The sequence below is a fragment of the Ostrinia furnacalis genome, unplaced genomic scaffold (genome assembly GCF_004193835.3).
Source record: "Ostrinia furnacalis isolate ACB-3 unplaced genomic scaffold, ASM419383v2 OfSCF7446, whole genome shotgun sequence".
In the NCBI taxonomy this organism is placed as follows: domain Eukaryota; kingdom Metazoa; phylum Arthropoda; class Insecta; order Lepidoptera; family Crambidae; genus Ostrinia; species Ostrinia furnacalis.
This window is the reverse complement of record NW_021137685.1, coordinates 290,795-317,255: the sequence shown is the minus strand read 5'-3', so window position 1 is coordinate 317,255 and position 26,461 is coordinate 290,795. Positions and strand designations below refer to the sequence as shown.

The window sequence follows — 26,461 nt, the reverse complement described above, 5'->3', positions numbered from 1 at the left end:
CCTATAACTTTCATAACGACCGGGCCCTGCTCTGCCCGTACCCAGGTTCTGCGACCTTCACAAATCGTTTGTCCACCTAGCCTAGGTTATTTGGCTAAAACGAAAGAAGTAGGTGTTGTTAGTATTGGCTAGTTTAAAGTGGACGCCTAGCTATTACCATCTTACCTAAGTCTGTCGCCATAACAACAATGTTTAGAGCATTGTTGTGTTTCGGCAGTTGGAAGTAAGATAACCAGTTCCTCTGTGGTGGAGGATTCCTAGTGAAGCTCGCTTCCACCTTCGGCCTGATCATCACTTCCCATGCAAAGATGCAGTCCAAGAGCTAACTCGTTGAGGACAAAAAATCTGATAAGTAGGTAATAAGAAGTCCTAATGGATTCCGTTATCTGGTTACCATGCGCTTTAATCTTTAAGTACTTCTTAGTTTGAGGTTAGGTAATTGATGTAATAAGGAGTTGTTTAACTTATTATTTCTACAAGAAACGATACATAAATCCAGGAGTAAGCTTCATGTATTTATGCACATAGACAGACTATTCAGCTCTTTTACCTTTCAGTTACTTGCCTTTCGAGTTAAGCAGATGAAGATGACTTAATAGAACCAATTGTCATCAATGAAGATAATAAAGAAGAGTTGATTGCAGAGGATATTTGTAGAAGACAGTACAAAACATCTAAAGCCATTATTTTAAAAGNGGACTATTATGCGGCCACAAAAGACCCAGTTTCTGGTAAACCGGTTAGATCAATCGCTTTTTGAAGATTTGGGTCAGTTAGACCCAAGAGCTGTTGGGGCGTTAGTTCGCGTTAGGTTTTCGAGTGAGGAAGTTTTGTGATAAAAAGTCTGTGAAAGTTGTGGTCGAAGTTAAAAAGGCAAAGGCTTTCAGGCTGAAAGTGATTGAAAATAAAAGGAGGTAAGTTTGATTTGTTTTAAGATTTTTACGCCTAACTCTTTCGGGCACTTGCCTATTTAAAAATATTTATTATAGCAGAAAATATAGGATCTGTACTTAATAGGTACTTATGTTATTTTAGTTCGACAGTGCTAGGTACTAAAAATCTTAACACCTCCTAGGGACTTTATTTTAAAAAATGATCTTTAGCAAAAGTCTGTAATGTTTGGTTGGGGTAATAATGGTTCATTAACCATTATAGTTAGATCATTAGTAGAGTTATTACGACTGTGACTATCTTTAGTGACTGATTCGTAGTCACTAACCGTTAAAGTTGCTTATGAAGTATGAATCATCATAAAAACAAAAACAAAACTTTCAATCGTCCGCCTCCAACGAACAATCCTAAGCCCCATTGCAAATCGATACCATTCGATTCACAAAATAACAGCCATTATCGAGAAAAAAGTAGACATAGGCGTATCGATTTTGGGCCCCTTTCGCCCATTATTATTTTTTACATAACAAAGAAGAAAATATAAAGGAGGAGTTTTGCAAGGGCCGGGAGTCGACCCTCGCGGGCTTGAGACGATCGGCGAGTCGCTCGAATAAGGGGAGTGATTTGTACTGCGACTTAGAAGATTTGATACTTTTGCAAAAACAAAAATCTTTCGTCTTTTTTTGAAAGTTTGAAGTAACTAGTGCAAAAAGTCTCAACAAACAATAACGTGCTATTTTTAAGTAAAGTAAGTAAGTATTGTTAATATTGACTTGTTTTTAAAGTCACCCTGGCTCACTACCATCTTACGTAAGTCTGTCGCCATAACAACAATGTCAACAGCATTGTTGTGTTCCCGCAGGTGGAGGTAAGATAACCAACCAGTACCTCTTTGATTGACGATTCCGGGTGAAGCTCGCTTCCACCTTCGGCCTGATCATCACTTTCCATCAGGCGAGATGATGATGATGAAGCCAAGTGCTTCCTGATTGTGAAAAAATAGTAAGGCATAATGGTTTCCGTCATCATGCTTTTTAATCTTTAATCTCTGCTTAGTTTGAGGTTAGGTATTAATATTATAATAGTCAGTTTTTTTACTTGATATTTCTACAAAAAACGGTACATAAGTCCAGAATTAAGCTTTATGTACTTGTCGGCGCCGGACACAGATGCTGCAAATTATTATTGATGATTAATAGTACCAATCTTAATATTATGTTATCTGTATAAATCTGTAGAGCGGAAGGTTTGTGATTCCTAAACGTAACACCCGACTGATGCGCAGAAAAAGGTAACTGTCAATCAGTTGTGTCATCATGTCAAGTGTGAGCAAGCGGCTACGAGGTTATCTTTGAAAGCGTGTTGAGTTTGGTGGAACGTTAAATTGTAGGGAAAGTGATTGTCAACCATCCAACATATTATCTCCTTGCCCGCTAACCCACGCCAATGGAGATTCCACCCCTAGAGTTCCTTCTGATAGAGACCCAGTGCCTTTATACTAGTATTATGCACAAACTATTCTGCTCTCTTATCTTTTAGTTACTTACCTTCAGGGTTAAGCAAATGACGATTACGTTATATTACCTATTGTCATCAATATAGATAGAAAATAAAGAGGGTCGATTGCAGAGGATATTTGTAGAAGACAATAGAAACATCTAAAGCCATTATTTGAAAAGAAATTTCAGGTTTCAGTGATGGAATGAAGAATTAATAAATATTTATTTAGTACAGCTCATTAAAGTAACAGTATGAAGACTTGTTAATAGCTGTATAAATTTTAACCTAATATTTTTAACGTTCGTCTCTTACGAATGCCGGGAAAGTACACTCTCAATGGGTTTAAAGTGGTAGTTTATTTTCACATCAGTTATCCCCTTAACCGATTACCAAGAGCGACGCGACGCGAAACTATAGTTATTGCAATTCGCATATGTTGATTATCCGTCTCGATGCGGTTTTTACGCAATCTGATACTTAATTATCAACTTTATGAGCTGGGACATAAAGGCCAGTGTTTCAGGTAAATATGTATGAAATATTTAACCTCACGCTTACATAAACTATGCAACGCAAGCGAATGACGCAACTGCACGTGAAATCAAGATAGGTTACAAAATATGATTTATTTATATTATTCAGATACATCTACTGTGCAGGACATAAACTTTAAAGTTATTCAATCATCGTCTTTCTATTAAGACCTGGATCAAAAAATCTTTCCACTCCAATTCAATGTACATTAAAAGATAAGGTGCAAATGACAACGTTTCATATTGAAGTCGTCGTCGTTTGTTTCAAACAGAGAATGTCTACTACTGGCTTTTTGCATGTCCTGCCCTGCCCGCATCCAGGGGTGCTTCTCGCGACCTTCACTAGATCATCCGTCCACCGGGAGGCACGTCTGTGGTCATAAATTAAGTCTTTCTAACCATATTCCATAAAATTCTGTAAATATTGACCACTCTCAATAATGAAGGATTAAACCAAAAAGTTTTCACCTCGTCACCAAATCTCTTAAAACTCTATTATAAAATGAAAATCCATTGTAGTTAATCAACCGTTTATTTTATTCAGTAGAGTTAACCTAATTTTTAAGATAAGTACAACAAAAATGATCAAAGAATACAAACACCAAAACCGGTTGACCGTTCTATAAGAAACGAGGGGTCGAAGAAAGCATCTCTTGGCCTCCCCTCCTTGCACGCACACAGGCGCACTGTTTGTGCGTTTAAAAAAATACTTGACACATATACACATAAGCTGAGCTATCAATAGATTCATTAGAAGCATTTCTTTGAACGAGCGAGCTTTTAGCGTACTGCCGACCGCGATACTTTTGCGTAAACTGTGCGAAACTTTCACGGCAAATTGAACTTTATGACGACAAATTAATCAACTTTTTAGTTCGGCAACGGCAAAGTTGTGTTTGCCTAGGAGTAATTGCGTCTTTGCGTGGTGATTTTTTTCTTTTTTTAAGGGGACGCTATGGAAGTAACCCCACGATGCCGAATCCGTTTGATGTGTCTTGGAAGATGTGATTCGAGGGTTATGAATTTTTAAGCAAGCTTACGAACTGCGTATAGGTACGGTCTGCCAGCGTAGACTGCGTAGAACGACGTACCCTTCGCCGTTAGAAATAGGATTTTCGTGAAACATGGAATTGAGTTTGATCAATTACAATGAAAATTCATTTAATGCTTGACCTGATTGACCTTTATTTAGGCTCATTTAGGCTTATAATTATTCGAGTTATTCATAATCGAAAAGACGTTTACTCGTATAATTTTTCGAGTCAGTCATATTGAAATGAACCCTTATTTAATTCTAACTCAAGCATGGCTTCGGTTGAGCTTCAATGTTTGCACGAATTTCAGAATTTTACAAGAATTCTTGAGTTGGGATGTATGTAGGATACTATTTTAAAACGCTTTAATAAAAAGTAATAAAAAGCTTGTAAATAATACACATCGATTCACAAACAGAACTGAACCAGAGTCGATCGTATTTTATTGCAAATGTTAAAATATTGAAATATTTTTTTATGATCCGTCTACTGCCATTGGAGGGTTAAGAAACCCTTAACGTTGTTATTTTATTACAAAATCAGAATGTAATAAATTTCACCTCCCCTTACCGCAAAGACGCATCCGCCAAACATATAAGAGGGTGTTGTGAACTGATCAATTTCAATATTTGGATCTATCGAAACCACAGGCCAGACTGAAGGCGAACTTTACATCGATAATTTACCTAACTATTGTACTATTTTAAATACGGACCTACCCTGTAATGTATTTCAAAATCTAAATCAGAAATATTTATTCAGTTTTGACCAGTATTTCGGCACTTATAAAAAAAAGGTCAAAGGTGGGTCTCCTTACCTTTTGCGAGACAAAGAAGAAACGCCGATATAAACTCAGACAGCTAGAAGGCTAAAACCATAGGCTGGAACATTCATTTGTCGGATTGTGTGTGTTTTAACATCATCGGGAAAGCTCTTACATCTCACTTAGTGGAAAGTGCTGAAGGTGGAAACTCATTACACCTGGAATCGTCTACCACAGAGGAAGAGTTATTTTAACTCCAACTAAGCAAAAAATCCTACCTACTGACACTGTTTTGATGGCGACAGACTTAGAACAAGCCCTATGACCAACCAAACCGAGGAGAAAGTTTTGTCTTCACTGGGATTGGAGTACGGGAACTCAGGGTCTGAGACTGGTGATCTTAACGCTAGACCACAGCACGGTAATACTATCATAGTATTACCGTGACCACAGGGGCGTTTATTGCATAAAATCAAAGGAAAGGGAGACAGAACTCAGAATATTCTTTATTTAGGTTTAAATGCACCAATTAGCTATTAAGTCCACTTTTAATTTATACCTTCTACTAACTATCACTGCTGTGATATTATTTATCAACTCCCACGAACATTCTCTTGCAAAGTTTATAATTCCCCCGCACATTATGATGGCGCGGCAAGTTGGAGTCTTTAAGTTGGTAATACTTGGTTTGGAGCGCCGAGCCAGGCTTACTGACGGCTCGGGAGGAAAACTGTGCAAGTGCAAAATTGATTGCGAAAACGTATATTATCGTTATTAGAAGGATACAAACGTAAAAAGTAACGATGTAAAAAGAGGAAAGGTTAAGAGATAAATTATGTCCGTTGATTATATCAAATACTTATTCGAATGTAGAAGTCTGAGTAATTTTTTTCATATCGACATTTTGGAGTTCCGAGAAAGATTTGATTATTTTGTGTTCAAATTTGTGTTTGTTGACATTAATAAACACTAATAGAAGAAGTTCCCCCATGGAGAGGAAATCCTTGGGGGAGGCCTTAGTCCAGCAGTGGACGTCTTTCGGCTGAAACGAACGAACGAGAAGAAGTTAACTAGAAGGCGATGTTGATCCTTATGTGTCTATTTTTGCTCTACCAAAGGGACACATCATTTTGCTCCATAAGAAGCTGCGCAACAAACTTGGGCTGAGTTGCACTTCCTTTAACCGTAACTAAACCCACCGGTGTTTTTGACATACTTGACGTTAAAGTAAGATGGTGCAACCCAGCCTTTAGTCACCCTCTAATATGTTGATTAATTCTTCAAGCACTGGTCAATTCACCAGTAATTTGTCGCATAATTTCCCACAAAATAGCTACACCGATAATCAAAATTGTCGATTGAATTTCGTAGTTACGGCAAAGTGGAGGAAACTTGTCCGTCTCAGGTAATAAGTAAGCTACTGTTTCAGCTTAAACGATCCGAACTTGCTCGCAAACAACCAGTAGAGGTGGGTAAAGCCGATTTTGTATTTTGATCGATATCGATAAATATTATTCTGTCATTTAGTTTTGTTTAGGTATTTTTTGCGTTGTAATGAAAGAATAATAAAGAAAGTGGTTATGTTTAAGGAGTCTTGTATGCTTAATCTCAATAATTTGTTATGTACCTAGTCCTACACCTAACGAAGTGCTACAAGCTGCATAAAAGTCGGCAACTGTAGAGTGAATTTGCACATAAACTAGTTACTTAAATACAGAGTGCATATTTGAATGGCGCATGTAAAGATATTACATAATTCTTTCTTGCTTTACTAAGCATTATACTGTTCACATCTTAAGTACATTGTATCAATTTACAAAAACTCTAAATCAAATGTTTGTGAATCTTCTAAATATTCACTACACTTTTTCATACAACAGATTTGTAACTATGTCAATTTTATTCAGTTTCAATGTGTGTTACAGGACTATTCCTATCTCTCGTTCCCACCTCCTCGAATAATATACAATGAAGATCAAGTTAAGTTATGCCAGTTTATCGATATAAAACTTTGCACATCCCTACCCAGGTTTGTCCAGTAAGCGAGTTGGATACTTTCTTGGCCCGTAAGTCCGGTCGGAGTCGGCAAGTTGTCGATTTATTGGGTCCACGCTCCAAACAGCGGATTTATAGTTTGTCTTCAGACAATGGGCCGCCATAATAACTGTATTGTATAATAGCTGTCGGTGTAAATCTAGTGTTGACTTAGAAGTTTAATACTTGGCAATTGTTTTGATAACTCAATCGATTATCGATTGGAGGTGGATCGTTGTGATGTGTATCGAAGGCATAACAAGACATTTACTCGTAAGTGTTAGACAAAATAAACTAAACTAAATAAGTATTCTGAAAACGGTGGCTGACAGATACACATCACCTATATGGAGATGTTGGGTGCGGAGGGTGATTATGTGACAAGACACTTCTGGCATAGTCACACTCGGCGGCTTTCAAAATGCCTACAATTATTAGAAAACCAAACACTTTACTAACATTACTTTTAAGATTATAGATTGTATCCTACTAACTACTATGAACTGTAAAATTGTTTGAAATAAACGTCATTATTATTAAAATAAGTAACTAGGTACATGGCCTACCATACCACGAGCTGGAAGACGTGGCGTGGGCAGGCCTCCCACTAGGTGGACCGACGATCTGGTGAAGGTCGCGGGAAGTACCTGGATGCAAGCGGCGCAGGACCGGTCTTTGTGGAAATCCTTGGGGGAGGCCTTTGTCCAGCAGTGGACGTCTTTCGGCTGAAACGAGAGGTACATGGCGCTGGATGCAGGCCGCTACCAACCGATCATTATGGAAATCATCGGGAGAGGCCTATGCTATGTTCAGCAGTGGACGTAATATATCTGATATGAAATGATGAAGATGATGATGAAGTAACTACATAGCTTTTAGAATACAATTATTTAAGTAATGCAACTGAGAAAACTTATAAGCTTTTAGAATACAATTATTCAATTATTATCAAGTATGCAACTGAGAAAACTTATAAAATTTGACTTGGCATGTAAATGTTTTTTTTAATTTATTTACACCTTGAATTGGATATAATATTCACTGCTTTTAAGTAAGTAGTGGGTTTTTCTATAATACACCTGATATTATACGATATTTTTTGTGTTCACTTTCAAATATTCCCACCAGATCTTTAAAAAAAAGTTTTAGGGTATTTCTCATCGCCACGGTTCTCATCGTCACCTTCGTGGCGAATTTTATTTCTAACTTATTTCAACTTTTTGTAAACAAAAATTGTAGCGCTTGATGTGAAGATTGTATTCTCAGTAAATCAGTCAAATAGTGAGTCTCGTTTGGAAGCTTTAACGTTTTGAATTTTTTGATGCCACGAAAGTGATTCTGTACTTCACAGCAATAATTTTTTCAAACTTTACTACTGTAAATGACTCTTAAGTGTTTATAAAACATATATTTTGTCTTATTTTCATAGATAAATAGCAATAACATAATATAACTGATTGAACCTGTACCTAAAAATGAGACGCACCTTCAAGTAATTTATGACGGTGACGTGGGATTAGTGGGGCACTGGAGTTGTATTTATTACATTAATGGAATACTGCGTGTGTACGATAGTCTTGTTGGTGTTCTAGGAAAATCGCAAAAAATATATGTAAAAGCCTTGTTTCCGTATCTATCGGAGTCATGTATTCAGTTTCCAAGTGTTCAGCGACAACCGAATACTATTGATTGTGGTTTGTTTGCCATTGCTTTTGCCACCTCTTTAGCTCGGAATATTTATAAATACATATATAAAATTAATATTCATACATAAAAGTACAAGGCAAAATATCGGGAGAGTTTAGGCTCCATTCACCAGGTGTATAAATTGACATAATAAGTTTATTATATTTGCTGCTACGGAACCCTTTGTGCGCGAGCCCGACTCGCACTTGGCCGGTTTTTCGTATTATTTTTGCTTCTATTACGATAAAATTTATTTTGTATGTAGCTAAATAGATATTTTATCATCTGATTTCAAAGTTATTGTTCTAACTTATACCGTTTATGAACTATTATTGTGTGACCATCAAATTTGAGTGTAAATGAGAAGTACCCTTTATTATAGTTTGACATACTATAGCGATTAAATTCAAAGCCGCGTTATTATTCTTACCGCTCTAACAATAAACTTAATAGTATTCGCAATTAATTAAGGGGAAGTTCTTAATATATTCAGCTCAAGTGCGGGAAACGGATCCGCAGCCATTGTGACGCCGGAAGTAGAGAAGACTTCCGGTGGCTGATAAATTTGCTCAGATTTTGGCAATGTCTTTGGAGATCTAGGTGTATGGCGGATGGGGATTGTCGAACACTTTTGAATTTATTTGAATAAAATATGTCTTATTACAGACGTTTTATTGGTTGGAAAGAAAATTGTAACTTTATTCAGCTAAAAATTTGGTCCTCCTTGGGACTAAATCTAGTTTTGAACCTAGAGATGCTGCAAATACCTAACTGATTGTTGTGTTGCTTAAATTCTTATAAAAAGGGAATTCACCTATCGTAACGTAATACCTATCTAGATACCTCTACGAGTTTTCATTTTGGACGGTAGAGTTAACAAAATCTAAGTCTAAGTATTGCCAAACTTATTCCATCTATTTTTCTGTGTATTGTATTACTTAAAATACATAGGTATAGAAAAAGATGCCTGTTTGAACAAACGAAGAGAAAGTCACCCCATCTACACTTCTACAGATGAATATCCATAAAACTGCAAACTTCTCAACTTTAAAACCACCCTCATTTCCATAAGAAAAAGATAAAGACAAGACGCGCGGCCATTTTGTATTTTCAAATATCGAAGGGGAGCTGTTTATGTGCGTATCGGGCCCGCCAATTTATTGCGCTCGCTCAGCTTTCGTCTCATTGCGTAATTTCGACTGTGGGGTGTTTTTTTACCAGAACCCCTCTTCCTCGATTCTCGTTAATTCGCTAAACTTGCACCGTTTGCGTTTTGTTATTGCATTTTTTTTGACAAGTTTATGTAGCGTTTTGATGATTTGCATTTTATATTCATCGGTTTCTTTGTCATTTGAATACAATAGAATATAATAATACTTATTGAAGAGTTAACGTTGTTTGTATTCCACAGTCAAGTGTGATCGGAAAGCTTACGAAACACTTTATTCTAACCTTGGCAACGGTCATAACAAAAACAAACCTCGTTGACAGATTTATTACTGGCCAGCAACAAGTGAAAAAACGCCGGATGTAAATAAACAATACATTTTCAAATCATTTTCCGAACAGTCCATTCGAAATATAAATTTCAAATTATTTAGCTCAATAATGGACTTTAAATCCTTGTAATACAATTCATTGACTCTACACGTATGGGTGTATTATACACGTGTGCTAATGGCGGGTGACAATTCTGTCTATAAATAATTACGGAATAATAAAAGGATGGTCACGTGGTCATTCCTTTTCATAGCCCTATAATAACCTCTGTAAAGACTTTCTCATTAAAAAAAAACAAAAGTAAATAGATTAGACAGTTTTAATAATGCATATTATCTTGAATGATAACTCATATTAAAACGGATTGCTTGATGATAAATATGCATACTGTATGCATATTATTATGTAGTAGTTCTGCATACTTACTGTAATTGTTAGTAACGAAAAAACCAGATCCAATGATTTTTTTTATTAGTTAACAGTTGCATGTGTATTTTTTTTTGTAGCTTATGAAACCCATTATTATTATGAGATAGTTAAACTATGAGCTTATTAATGTAATTTTGTGAGAAAATCAGTAAAACTAATTTTCTCTGAAGAATCTGTTACTTCCTAGTCACTAGGATTGGAAGTAAGAGATTCTTATCGCCAGATTTAATTTGTTTAACACGACCGAGTCATGTTCCCCCGGTACTTTCTCGAGTGACTTCGTGAGTATTCATGAGGGCCGAGCAGATTTGCATGCATTGGCGATACGGGATACTTATTACGCCTTGGTACGTGGTTTCGTGGGCCCAGGATTCGATGCTTAGATTGAGCATTAAAATAGAGTTCGCATACTAGTATAGTTAAATTTAATATAATTGTCGTAATTTACACATTTGAAGAAGAAGATACCCATTATTATTAGATTTTAATATTTGGCCAAGGAAAACTAAAGCACTGAAAGCACAGCACTAATAACTTTAACTACAATATCATTTAGCTTCTACATCAAAGGTAATTTTAGGTATATTAGTTCCTATTAGAAGCCAAAATCGACTCCTATTCATAAAAAAAGAAAAAGATGAGAAAATCTTCTCATTTCATCCTGAAAGTCAAAATTTTCCAATTTCTTTTTCTATGGGCTGATTTTTAATCGTTGGATGACTTTTAATGAAGAATAAGTTTGATACATTGAGTTGAATAAGTTTCAGTAAGGGAAATATGTCAAAATGACAAGTTTATTCTTCAGTTATAAGATAACTAACTATTGAAAAATCAGCCAGCAGCTGAGACGGATCAAAACTTAGTTTGATTTTTTATTTAATCAATCAGACACTGGCAATGTTCATGAAAGCCATTTAAAAAGAAAAAAAGTTCATAATTTTTCTTCTTTTTTCAAATTCAATATACAGGGTGGGAACGATAAGTGATCTCACTCGATTATTTCTAAACTATACAAGATATTGAAAAACTGGTTACTGATCCTGAAAGTGCTTCACGAGCTCTTTCTAACGGTACCAATAATAGGTTACAGAATAAACTGGAACTATCCGAAAATTCAGTGTTTCCAGCTTCCATACTCAATGTATGCCAACCACACAACATTAGAAGTGTAATTTATTTTTTGTTAAATAATAAACTTAAAAAGTCTGGTAAATAAACTCGTAACTTGCATCTTATTTGAAATTATTTGTGGAAAACATTAGTTTTAGGCTTTACTTGCTATAATATTATCAAGAGATGAGTGCCATGACTGTGATAGTACTAAATTATGGAAGATGGAAACATTGAATTTTTGGATAGATCCAATTTATTTTGTAAGCTATTGTTGATACCGTTGGATAGAGCTCGTGAAGCACTTTTAGGATCAGTAACTAGTTTTGCGATATCTTGTGTAGTTTTTAATATTATGTAACTTTACCAAATGTATGGAAGCTGGAAACATTGAATTTTCGGATAGTTCCAGTTTATTCTGTAACCTATTTNTTATAAATATTAAAGGTCCTAAAACGCTACCTTGTGGTACTCCGTACTTTATGATGCGCTCTTTAGATGAATATATTTCCTCGTTTTTTGTTTTTACATTAAGTTTGCATATTTCAGTTTTTTGATATCTGTTTTCAAGATAAGAACTTATTAAGAAAGAAAATCTTATGTGCATTTCGGAGTGCACGTTAAGACATCGGTACACACACACACAAACACGAAGTTTGACATGAATGCTGTGTCTTGTACGTTAGTGCTCTGTCTTGTACGTTAGTAAGTAAATCANATGCGCTCTTTAGATGAATATATTTCCTCGTTTTTTGTTTTTACATTAAGTTTGCATATTTCAGTTTTTTGATATCTGTTTTCAAGATAAGAACTTATTAAGTCCAAAACGTTACCTCTGATACCATAGGCTTCAAGCTTGGTTGTCAGAATATTATGATCTACATAGTCAAATGCCTGTGTCATGTCACAAAACAGAGCACATACTGGCCTTGTCTTATCTACCTGATTAATGACGTTTTTATAAAAATCAAAAATAGCCATATTAATAGTTTTTTTTTGTCGAAAACCTTTTTGTTCTGCGCATAATATGGATTTTTTCTCTAAATAGTTATTTAGTTCATTGTACAAATATTTTTCAAAAATTTTGGAGAATATGGATATAAGTGCAATAGGTCGGTAAAATTCCATAAGTTCTTTATTGTTTTTTTAAATAACGGTTTCACAATAGTCACTTTGAGGTCACTTGGGAAAATTCCTTCCTGAATACTAAGGTTAATAATAAAGCATAAGTGGTGGCATATATCTTCATTAACGGCTTTAATTATTTTTGTGGCAATGCCATCATAACCCACACTGTTAGTTCCCTTTAAACCTTGAATAATTTTAAAAATTTGTATTGGGAGACAAGGTGCCATGAACATAGAGTTTGGTTGATGGTCAATATTACTAGTTATGTTTTTACCATATCCTTGTAGAGGTTTAACTTTGTCAATGAAGTAATCATTGAACGCCTCAGCCATTTGCTTAGGGTGAGTTTGTATAATTATTGTCTACTTTAATTTTTGCAATACATTGTTTAGGCACGTTCAGTTTAGCACTGTTTATAATTTGCCAAGTTGTCCTAGATTTATTAATTGATTGTTTAATTATATGATTATTTTGTGCACGTTTTGTCAAAGATATAATTTTTTTAAACAGTTTGGTATATTTTTTGTAATTGTTTTTATTTGCTTCGGTTGGTTTTAATCTAAGTTTCCAAAGAAGTCCTCTTTTTTTTTTACTACATAATTTAAGTCCGCGAGATATCCATCTTGGTCTACTATTTACGTATATGGTTATTTTTTTAAATGGAAAACAAAGAGAGTAAAAAAGCTTGAAGTCTTCCATGAAATTACGATATGCTAGAGTGGGGTCTTTACATTTATACATATCAGAGAAAGACATACTTTTTATGCAGTTTTTAAATTTTTGTATGTTTTCTACGCTATAGTCCCGTATTGTTTTACGCCAGTATTTTAATTTGATTATTTTTTTAACAGGTATTTTGATTATTTGTGCAGTATGATCAGATAAGCCAAGTTCTAACACCTCAGTCTTACAGGATTTTTTATAATTGTGTGCGAAATTATCTATACATGAATTGCTAGGCAATCTAGTTGGTTGTTTAATAGCTAGCTTAAAATTATAATTCAACAGTAAACATTGTAAATTTAATGTTATATTATTATTCTTCAAAATGTCAATATTAAAATCACCAGCTATAATTACATTATTACATTTTAGCTTTGAAACATAAATTAAAACTTTTTCTAATTTATTAAAAAATATGTTCAAATTTCTTGAGTCAGGGACTCGATAAAGGCAAACAACAATTATTTTATAATCGATTAGCTCAATAGCACAACATTCAAATACATTTATTAAAGATATTTTTTTTACTTCTAAAAGTTCTCTCCATTTATGTTCTTTTCTAATAAGAATGCATGCTCCGCCTCGTTTACTGTTACTTCTACTGAAACAATCAGCTAAACTGTAGTCCGAGATGTGCAGCAAAGATTCTTGTCCCGCCATTATAAAATGTTCGGTTATGCAGAGTACATCTACACAAATATGCCTGTCTAAGAGCTCTTCCAGGTTTATTCTAAGGTAATCCGATTTATTGAGTAATCCTGCTATGTTTTGATGGAGAATGTGGACGAACTTAGTGTCGAAAAAATAATGACTCAGTTTCGGTTGGTATTACTTCGTCTTCAGATCGTTCAGTATTCGAGTTATGATAATATTCAATATCACTAATAAGTTTTTGGAGATTTTCAAATATGATTTGCATACCATGGTGGTTGATAGTGCTGTAGTGCTTATGAAACATGCTGTAGTCATATTTAATTTCTTTATTGGAGTCAAGTATATAGGCATGCTCATGAGTAGTTACGTCTAGATGCAGGAGATTGTTAAAACCTTCAACTCTCCAATTAAACATGCTCTGCAGTGGCCCATATTTATAGGTTGGAAGACAAATAATAATATTTGTATGTTTTATTATCCTTAAAGTTTCTCGGATGTAATACACTATGGAGATATAGTCCTTTGTACTTTTGAAATCATCGCCACCAATCATAATTATGCAGTAGTCTTGCATTGTGAACTTTTCTAATTTTTTCTCAATTCCATATAATAATTGCTCAATATTACTATTTGGGGAGAGGTAATGACAAAGCTCTGAATAATTCTCTAGGTTGTTCTCTGCCATATTAAGTATTTTATTATGGTTATCGGTACTCAGTATGCATATCTTTTTTGGTGAATTAGTAGGCGTTGCATGTTTTTGTGGTCTCTGTGAATCCATTTTTTGTGTAATCTGGGTATCGCTGTCATGATTGTGTGGATTTATATTTGGTTCTATAGATGAATCAACTCTCTTTTTACTAGATGAAGTTTTCTTAGGCAATTTAGGCTTCAAGTGTCTTGTATTTATGCTTTCGTTATGTTGTTCCGTTTTTAATAAGTCAGCATTGCATTGTTTTAAATATGTGTTTTCTACGGTCAAATTCTGTATTTCTTTATGTGCATCTTTTAACTCAGCTTCCAGCGCCTCAATTCGCTGCTTTAACTTGTGAATTTCATCTACGTCATCGTCAGACAGTTCTTGTGACGTATTATGTGTTGATGATTTTGATGTTTCGTCTGTTTTGTTCAACGTTTCCGAGTTGCTTCGGTTGCGTCTAAACGTTATATTATCCAAGAAATTCATTTTGTAGAAATATCGTTCATTTTGTAGGNCAATTTAGTAACCCTGTGGTACAAATTATCCAACCGGTTGGCTAAATTGGACCGAAGCTCTGAACTCGTACTTTGTTGATTTGTGCTAAATATACAACAATCATGTTAATTAATACTTATGAAATAGTAAGTTGAATAATGTATCTTTTATTTTATACCATGGACATTAGCAAAAACAAAAGAAAACTATGTGTAAAATGGGATTGAAAAAAACTGGTCCAAATTAGCGGACTCTCCCTTAAGTCTTACATGTTTAATAGTTGATTACAGATGACTCTACCTCCTAGATATCTCTATCCACACACTAGATATATCTAGTGATAGATATATCTAGGAGGTTCCAATATTATTGGAACCGCTCTCACCTATCACTTGAAGCAGTTGCCAAGTCTCCGCCACAGCGGGAGGCGCCTTCCTACTGCCGAGGATAGATCCATTTCACGCGCTATTTGTAATGCTGACGGTAGGTGACGTCTCTATTTTAGACGTTAATACTTTGTTTATTTGATTAACAAGAGATTAATGTATTGCGTCAAGTTTTAAGCTACAACTTCAAATTCAAATTCAAATTTCTTTATTCATAACCAGGTGTTTTTACATTTCTATATTGCGATCGAGGAATTCTTTTAAGTAAATAAATACTTGTGGTAGAATATCCCTGCTCTCCATATTAATTTAACATTAATTGACAATATAAATAATAATTATGACTTTAGACATATATTATTTTTCAGCCTATTTTTATAAAATTAAATAAAATACTAAATTAACAACTAAATCGAGAAAACGGGATGTAAGCAGACATGTAGAGTCCAAGACTAAGAAAGCAGAAAGGGTATTTTCAGGGTATTGGGTCTTTGTATTTAAACATCATAATAATTGATCTTTCTTGCAGCTAGATTACTAATTAACCGACTTGAAAATCTTTTTAATTAACAAAATGTTTACTTAAATTACTACAGTGGTATTCAGTGTCAACAATATTTGGTAGAAAAAATCGGCTGTAAGAAACACTTGCAATCAAGACTTACTTGTAACTAAAAAGTTCCTTGAAATCAAAGCTTGAAATGCATGTTGGTTCGCTATAGAAAAGCTGACTGTTTGCTGTTAGCCATAAAACTTTTGAAGTTTTGCAACCCTTTTTAATTATGAGAAGGTACCTAATATTACCTCTGTCGTATTAATAGACAGTCTATCAAGGTAGGCATTTCGTTTGATTTCCAATCATAGCTGCAAGATCTATTTACATGATCGCATCCAAGTGAATACTCATAACAAATTGGTCTGCTAAATGCGCATCCGTCCACCGGGTCGTATAGATCCGTAATCAAAGATGCGGGCGCGAGGAATCTTAGCAAATTAGTGGGGACGCCCCCTCGCTGCAGGGATGGCTCGCTTCACTTCACTGTCTCAATGGGTATTTTAGGGTTATGAACGTGAGTCTTAGTTAGTTTTAAGGTTCTGTGGTATAGAGTAGGTTTTGATTCCAAGGATGCGCAGTATCTATAGTGGACAGTTAATACCTGACTTGTTTATCAACCTGTGTTGTGTTGTGTAGGTACATAAATGGGCAAGTGACGTTTTACCAAGCTGTAACCTTAAGTTTTTTTTGTGTAGAAATTCGATTAAACCTTGAGTTTCAGAATAGGAATTTGAAGTAAATAAAGTCTAGTGTCTAGTCTCAAACATGGTAGCGCAATGCTACGTAAAAAGTTAGAAAAACTAAAAAGATCGTCTTTGCACACCTTGGGTTCTGTAGGTACAAATAATTTATTGACGGTCAAACTACGAATTTGTGTTTGTGTTTGGTTCATAGCTCCTCATGAAAAAAGCTGGTTTTTAATAGCACCTAAGTCAGTTCAAATCCATATTCGAGCTCGTCCATCGTCAAGTAACTAATTCAAATCTAAGATGTTTTGTAGAGACGTACTTCCAATCTCAGCCTAGTCTTCTGGACGAAGTATCTTTCAAGCATTTTCTCAAACAATTATTTGTGAATACTCAGATCCCCTATCAATATTATTATTATCTCAAACCCGTTTGACAGCCCTGAACCAGCCAAGGAGGCCGCCATAACGACATGTAACGACATCTTGAGTGGTCACCGCTAATATCGTCTCAAAGAGCCCCTTCGGATTGTACACTCGCAATCAGTAAAGGGTCATTTAGGGCAGTTGATATGCTATAATAAGTTATAATACTTGCCTATTACAAATTTTTTTAGCATTCCAATATTCCAAACCAACCCCTGCCAAAATTATAAGAAATTATAATTAAAATTATAAGAATAATTGACAAGTTATAAGAAAAAAAAAGACGGATTTTTTTTTCACATCTCTGTCATTCTGAAAGTATACTTTTCTAAATGGCCAGCAACTGATGCCAGTCAAAGGTTAGATCTGTTTTATGTTTTAATTCTATACTGGCAATGCTCACGAAAACCATTTTTAAGAAAAAATAGTTAAATTCATAATTTTGTTCTTTTTTCGAATTCAATATTAAAGTATTTTTTTCATCACAAAGAGGGGCTCTTTCGGATGGTACACTCGCAATGAGTAAAGGCTCATTTAGGGCAGTTGAATGCTTAATAGACGAGTTAGAGCGAGTTCATTTTATTTCAAAAGAGGAATGAGAAAGCAAACCTTCCGTTAGAAATATCAAATTATGATTTGTTGTTCCTATAATTTCTAGCTTTAAAAGTCGTATTTGAAACTAAAACTAACTTGAAAAAATCGTAATTAAATAGTGACACAATAGATAAATGTTTTCAAAAATCTTATTCTTACATGCTTGGTGTCTAGGCTAATTGCAATGATTTTACAAATTATGAATAATTCATTAAGACGCTCAAAATTTTAAAATACTACAAATATAAGGCTGACTGTACCCCAGTTATGAGACGGTACATCCCACACCGTCTCCTCAGTAATTAAATTGATCGAACCTCACTTTTGTTCAGGCATTCAAAGGAGGGTAATCAAACTATCAAATGCCAATAACTATCTATACANAATTAATGTATTAGAAATATTAAATACTTAGACTGATTAATGTCGTCATGTGGTACCATAATTTTAATATTCGTAGTATTAATGATAAATAAAACACGTTTTATTAGTAATTATTGTATTATTTGTATGTATTTCAACAGACCTAAATCGCTGTTTCAACCGCCCCTGGCATGGGGACGGTTGAAACAAAATTTCTTTTTTTTTAAATTTCGTATATTTCCGAAAATAGTAACCCGGGAACTATAATGATACATCCATATCATAGCTAAAACTTCAAATTTCAATTTCACGTATCGCAATCGTCACTTGGTTATTAAACAACAAAATTATAGACAATAAAAGCAAAATTGTTTCAACCGTACCCAGTCTCCCCTACTGGCCAGCAACAAGTGAAAAAACGCCGGATGTAAATAAACAATACATTTTCAAATCATTTTCCGAACAGTCCATTCGAAATATAAATTTCAAATTATTTAGCCCAATAATGGACTTTAACTCCTTGTAATACAATTCATTGACTCTACACGTATGGGTGTATTATACACGTGTGCTAATGGCGGGTGACAATTCTGTCTATAAATAATTACGGAATAATAAAAGGATGGTCACGTGGTCAGTCCGTTTCATAGCCCTATAATAACCTCTGAGAAGATTTTCTCATTAAAAAAAAAACAAAAGTAAATAGATTAGACAGTCTTAATAATGCATATTATATTATTATGTAGTAGTTCTGCATGCATACTTACTGTAATTGTTAGTAACGAAAAAACCAGATTCAATTATTTTTTTATTAGTTAACAGTTACTTGCATGTGTAATTTTTTTGTAGCTTATGAAACCCATTATTATTATGAGATAGTTAAACTATGAGCTTATTAATGTAATTTTGTGAGAAAATCAGTAAAACTAATTTTCTCTGAAGAATCTGTTACTTCCTAGTCACTAGGATTGGAAGTAAGAGATTCTTATCGCCAGATTTAATTTGTTTAACACGACCGAGTCATGTTCCCCCGGTACTTTCTCGAGTGACTTCGTGAGTATTCATGAGGGCCGAGCAGATTTGCATGCATTGGCGATACGGGATATTTGTTACGGCTTGGTACGTGGTTTCGTGGGCCCAGGATTCGATGCTTAGATTGAGCATTAAAATAGAGTTCGACATACTAGTATAGTTAAATTTAATATAATTGTCATAATTTACACATTTGAAGAAGAAGATACCCATTATTATTAGGTTTTAATATTTGGCCAAGGAAAACTAATGCACTGAAAGCATAGCACTATTAACTTTAACTACAATATCATTTAGCTTCTACACCATAGGTCTTTTATATTAGTTCCTATTAGAAGCCAAAATCGACCCCTAATCATTCTGAGAGTTAACATTTTCCAATTTCTTTTTCTATAGACTGATTTTTCAATCGTCGGAAACCTTTCTGAAGAATAAGTTTGGTACATTGACAGTTTCACTACCTATGGGAAATATTTCAAAATGACAAGTTTATTCTTTAGTTAAGACATCTGTACCTCTAGTACGAAAAACTTTCGAGTTCGTTTCGTTGCGTATTCAAAGTGTCATCGAAAAATTTTGTATGAAAAATTAAACAGCGCCCCCTATATTATAGCCGCACTAGGGGGCGCTGTTTAATTTTTCATACAAAATTTTTCGATGACACTTTGAATACGCAACGAAACGAACTCGAAAGTTTTTCCTACTAGAGGTACTGTTCGTTCGTTCGTTCGTTTCAGCAAAATGACGTCCACAGCTGGACAAAGGCCTCCTCCAAGGTTTTTCACAATGCACGGTCCTGCGCTGCCCGCATCCAGGCTCTTCCCGCAACCTTTAATCGCCATCTTAATAGCCAGCAGCTGAGACGGATCAAAACTTAGTTTGATTTTTTTATTTAATCAATTAGACACTGGCAATGTTCATGAAAGCCATTTAAAAAGAAAAAAAGTTCATAATTTTTCTTCTGTTTCAAATTCAATATATTTTTATTATTCTTCTTTTTTCGAATTCAATCTTTTTTCCAAGTGGCCAGTGCCAGGGCGTGTCGCGGCCGCGCGGGCGTTCCCCCGGAACGGTCCTCGAGAAGTAATTACGAATGCCGTAATCTTATTTCGTCCGACGCGATAGGAAATTCACTTCGACCTCCCTTGATGACTAAGATGGGGACTAAGTTTGGATATTTTAATCTGTGTATGACAAATCGTCGATGAGATTCATATTCATATTGAGAGCAGTCGCCCGGCAAGCGAAAGGTCGTGAGTTCAATTCCCACCTTAGACAAATCGATTTATGTAAGTTATTTTAAAATCCATATTGCAAGATTGTGGAGATCATAATTTTAGCATTTTAATGTCAAAAATCGTCATAGCTAATCTAGCAATTCACACAGAAGAACTGAAAATGTAATGAAAATTCGTGAAGTCATAAAAAGCGTACGATTTACATTTCTAACTACGTACATAACTAAATTGCTATTGAAATGATATTGCTGCAAATGCATACCTACTCACAGCTTTCTGCATGACCCAAGGGTTGACTGGCGGAAAATGTTTTAGCATTTAGTCGGCCTTTTGTATCACGTTTATTGTGCAATAAAGTTTTTAATACTTATTAAAAATTAGAAGCTAAGCTAATGCTAAAAGTCATAATTCTTTATAGCATGTTGATAATACTCGACACGCGTCATCTAAATAATGTCTTGAACTCTAAATTATGCTTATAGATAAATCACACTTAACTACATTTATTTATGCACGTGAAAAAAATGAATGTGTATAAATTGAACAAAAGAAAACGTGTACTTACATAAGGTTTATTGAACAGGAATAACAATATTATTTACTCGGGTAAAACAGTGAAACTGAAGGCATGACCATTTGTATGCCCACACGATTTGTCCACTTATCAGTTGCCAAGAGGTGAAGCGGATATTTTAGCTGGTGGTCCAAATAACATCATACTTTTGACCGGGAATTACTGAACTACATCTCAACAACCCTGTGGTTACAGAAGTGGTTCTCCACTTTCAGGAATACTGGGAATTCTGGGTTCTAATCCCATATTAGGCTCACTAGTGAAAAACTATAAATGCATTTGATTCTTTCATTAGTATGTTATTGCAGACTAGAATCAAAGTTGAATGAAAGAAAATCGTATGAAAACGGAAGACTTACAAAGTTTGACATGAATGCTGTGTCATCTAAGTTACATTTAATTTAACGACATGATTGAAAAATATTTTTACGCACCGCATTTTGCTAATGACAGCTTAAAAGCTTTTCCTGAAAAAGCTTGTTTTAAATTAGTTATAGTATCTTACGGTTATTGATTACCGACGACTTTATCTCCTAGATATCTCTATCTACACTGGGTATAGGAATCGCTGCCGCCTTTTACTCGAAGCAGTCGTTGCCAAGTCTCCGCCCCAGCGGGAGGCGCCTTCCTACTGCCGAGGATAGATCCATTTCAAGCGCTATTTGTAATGCTTACGGTAGCTGACGTCTCTATTTTAGACGTTAATACTTTGTTTATTTGATTAACAAGAGGTATGTATTGCGTAAAGTTTTTTTTAATACATAACAAGGCAGATATTTAACCACAATCACACCTGATGTTAAGTGGGATGCAGTCTAGGATGGTACATATCTTCCCTGTAAGTGCCTATTCACTCTCGCCTTGAAAACGCTCGGATTATAGTCTTCGGGAAAGACAGCAGCAGGCAACGAATTCCAGTCCCTAGCTGTTCGCATTATAAAAGAGCGCGTTTTAAGCTACAACTAAATTGAGAAAACTGGATGTAAGCAGAAATGTAGAGTCCAAGACAAAGCAAAGAAAGCAGAAAGGGTATTTTTCAGGGTATTGGGTCTTTGTATTTAAACATCATATTAATTAATCTTTCTTGCAGCTAAGCACTCCTAGGTCAGCAAAGTTATTTTTCGGCCGCGAGTGTTTCGTTTCAGTAGCCTTTCGCTCCAGCGTACCACCATGAGTGTTTTTCGCTAAAACGTACTTCGCTTAATCGACCTTCGCCACCACGTACCCGGTATTCAGTGTCAACAATATTTGGTAGAATAAATCGGTTGTTAGAAACACTTGCAATCAAGACTTACTTGTAATTAAAAAGTTCCTTAAAATCCAAGCTTGAAATGCATGTTGGTTCGCTAAAAGCCGACTGTTGACTGTTCGCTATAGAAACTTATAGAAAAGCTGACTGTGGCTGTTAGCCATAAAACTTTTGAAGTTTTGCAACCATTTTCAATTTACGAGAAGGTACCTAATAACTATTACCTCTGTCGTATTAATAGAGTCTATCAAGGTAGACATTTCGTTTGATTTCCAATCATAGCTGCAAGATCTATTTACATGATCGCATCCAAGTGAATACTCATAACAAATTGGTCTGCTAAATGCGCATCCGTCCACCGGGTCGTATAGATCCGTAATCAAAGATGCGGGCGCGAGGAATCTTAGCAAATTAGTGGGGACGCCCCCTCGCTGCAGGGATGGCTCGCTTCACTTCACTGTCTCAATGGGTATTTTAGGGTTATGAACGTGAGTCTTAGTTAGTTTTAAGGTACTGGGTATAAGTATTAAGGTTTGATACCAGGGATGTGCAGTTACAAACATTTTCCGGGCAGTAAATGCCGGCAAAATTACGTCTTATCAAGATTTTTATCCCAGGGCTTTATCTAAATACATCTGAGTAGTACATACCTGAAAAAAATATTATTATTTATGAAAATGAGTGGTTTTGAAATAAAACTAAACGCCACTGTCTCTTACTGAAGCCCGTATTTCAACCACGCTCAAAAATTCTACATCAAAACTCGACTCAGACGCCAAGTCTAGATTCAATCAGTCTTATAAGTGTTTGAATTTCTGTATACTATGCTTTTTTTAGAAATTCATGTCCAGCGTCTCTATCACACAATAAAAATATGCAAAAGCAAAACTGAGGTATAATTAAAGAACATCGTCACACACTTCGTTCAGATTCTATAAGATTTGACTTTGATGCACTGTGTTTTTTCACGTGTTGCATAGCTCCTCGTAAAAGTTCGTAGCTTTTAATAATTCCTACTTCGTAATGAGCTATTGCTGGCGCAGATAAATGATCTTCAGTAGAAACGTACTCCTTAATCCCAACTTGTTGTTCAGATCTTATTTTTGAATACTCACAGAACCTCTATCATTATTATTATCATCTCAAACCCGTTTGCCAGCCCTAACCAGCCAAGGAGGCCGCCATAACGACATGTAACGACATCTTGAGTGGTCACCGCTAATATCGTCTCAAAGAGCCCCTTCGGATTGTACACTCGCATCAGTAAAGGGTCATTTAGGCAGTTGATATGCTATATTAATAGTTATAATACTTGCCTATTATAAATTATTTCAGCATTCCAATATTCCAAACCAACCCCTGCCAAAATTATAAGAAATTAAAATTAAAATTATAAGAATAATTGACAAGTTATAAGAAAAAAAAAGACGGATTTTTTTTTCACATCTCTGTCATTCTGAAAATTAACCTTTCTATATGGCCAGTAGCTGATGCAGGTCAAAACTTAGATTTGTGTATGTTTTAACTCGATACTGGCAATGCTCACGAAAACCATAATCGTAAGAAAAAAAAGTTAAATTCATAATTTTGTTCTTTTTTCGAATTCAATATTGAAGTTTTTTTCATCACAAAGAGGGGCTCTTTCGGATGGTACACTCGCAAACAGTAAAGGGTTATTTAGCGCAGTTGAATGCTTATAGACGAGTTAAAGCGAGTTCATTTTATTTCAAAAGAGGAATGAGAAAGCAAACCTTCCGTTAGAAATATCAAATTATGATTTCTAGCTTTAAAAGTCGCATTTCAAACTAAAACTAACTTGAAAAATCGTAATTAAATAGTGGCACAATAGGTTTTCAAAAATCTCATTCTCACATGAGTAAAAAAAAGGATAATACTTATTCTTGGAGTCTAGGCTAGATGCAATGATTTTACAAATTATGAATAATTCATTAAGACGTTCAAAATTTTAAAATACTACAAATATGGCTGACTGTACCCCAGTTATGAGACGGTACATCCCACACCGTCTCCTCAGTAATTAAATTGATCGAACCTCACTTTTGTTTAGGCATTCAAAGGAGGGTAATCAAACTATCAAATACCAATAACTATCTATATTAACTAGTTATAGGTACGTACTAAGTATCTGTTTGGATATTTAAAGTTACACGATTGCTTCTCATAGTACCTATGTCTAAGAAATATGCAAAATTTTCTTTACTCTACTGAGGGTATAATAAGGAGGTAAGTATTTTGAACATTTTAAATAATTACATTTTTTTGTGGTTTCTATTAGAAAAAAAGTTGGAACTTACTTTTTTCCTAATTATTAGAAACCACAAACAAAAACTAACTTAACAGAAAACCAATAAAAAAAATTAAAATTAAGTAGGTAGGTACCTCGTTATCATCATTTCTAGCCAAAGGACTTCTACTGCTGGACAATGGCGGCCTCCACCAAGGATTTCTACAAACGGCTGGTTTTGCGTGTTTTCCCGATCTTCACTAGCTAGATCCTCTGTCCACAAAAAGTTACATAATTATTCAAATTAATTTAATTACTACTTAACACCTTTGCTGCGGCAGTAACTTTCTAATACTTTCCATTCCTTCGGTACAAGGTCAGTAAACCTGGTATTAAAACTTACATTGTGGCGGCACAAGGCTTAAAGACCTTGTAATATTTAAGATATATTAATTTTATTTTTGGCTTCATGTTAATAGATATTGTGTTTTTTTTCTTTGAATATTAATAATAATGCATTTATTGACATACACCTGAAGCCGTTCGTGAATAACTTGTTTAGTATAAAAATTATAGCTATATTCAAAATACAAGGCTTATGCACCCTGTGCCGCACTGAATTAGGGAAGTCTGGTGGGTATTCTAGGGATGTGAAATACAAATATCGATAGTTTAAATTAAGTTATAATAAAAATTTAAAAAAGTAACAAACAAAGATGTTTTAATAATTTAGTCTAAATATTTTACAAATAAGATATACGTGCATAAATACTTAAATAAGCTTTATTTAAAGAAAACATATTATTTAATAACATTAAGTTACAACTTCAAATGTTTGTCACGAAAAACATTATTTAAATTAGCAATAAATCGTGTAGCAAATTAAATTATAATCAATTTGCAGTTTTGATTTTGTTTGTTTCTCTTGACGCCATGTCGACATGTGCGTTTCTTACGAATGCGAGGCAACACTGGCTGCACGAAGCTAGCGTGGGGTGCGGTACCAGGTGCGCAGGGTACAAGGTGCTTCGACCTGGTTTCGCATTGTGAAGACATTTTATTACTTCCGTGCGGTACCAGGTCTAAAAACCTGGTATTAAGGTAGGTACATCATTGGATTCTATTTTAAGAATACATCATAGATATATATTCATCACTTTCCTACACCGGACCCAATTGAAGTTATGCCTTTCGCACGACAAGGAAGACTATAACTTTCTTAGCCGCACGGTAAGCGAGACGTGCACAAGGTCTATAGACCTGGTTTCGCACTCAACGTGTTAAAGAAGAGAAAAAAAAACAGTTTCAAACCTTCAGAAAGTTTTTCAGGATGAGTAGTGCTATTAGAGAATAGTTGAAATAATATTTGAAATAAACGCGAGAATAGGCAGATTTGAAACGTGTAGCGCCATCTCTTATGTAGAAGCTTAACTATACAGTTCGTTATTATTTCAAAGTGCAACTTTTAATTTTTCTACATTTTAATAATACTAATAAAAAAATACATTTCTAGCGTTTGAAAAAAGTCGTCTGATATTTGTGGTTTGATTGTTCTGAAATGTTTTTTCCACAAGTTCTCTTGAAAACGGCGCGAGTCGCTCGTTTTAAATATCATAGACTCACCAGGTGGCGCCACTGTACTAATCTTATTCTAGTCCTAATTTAATTGTCAGGGGCGCCAACTAAAAAGCGGACCTATTGACACTATTGATTTCATTGCATTGTTGTTATTGTTCTCTCACCATAAAATACCTTTTTTATTAAACTTTTTTACAAAAACAGCCTGACAGCAAGTTAGAAAAAGAAGTCAACCTTCAGGAGTGTCATCGATCTGTCTATTGATTTTCGATTATGATTTTGTTATATTAATGTTATTATTTAGAGAAATATTCAAAATTCATACGAATTCTAGCATAACATGCTCAGGAGAAGG

The 26,461-nt window shown here is 34.8% G+C and overlaps 1 protein-coding gene across 1 annotated transcript in view; it reads left to right on the top strand.

Moving 5' to 3' along the window:
* Nucleotides 1–849: 849 nt before the first annotated feature.
* LOC114364508 (dihydrolipoyllysine-residue succinyltransferase component of 2-oxoglutarate dehydrogenase complex, mitochondrial-like) overlaps nucleotides 850–26,461 on the top strand; it is a 32,339-nt gene continuing 6,727 nt past the window's right edge. Inside the window, exon 1 of the mRNA XM_028320689.1 lies at nucleotides 850–914. The gene's annotated coding sequence lies outside the window, so the exon portion shown is untranslated. The remainder of the gene's footprint in view (nucleotides 915–26,461) is intronic.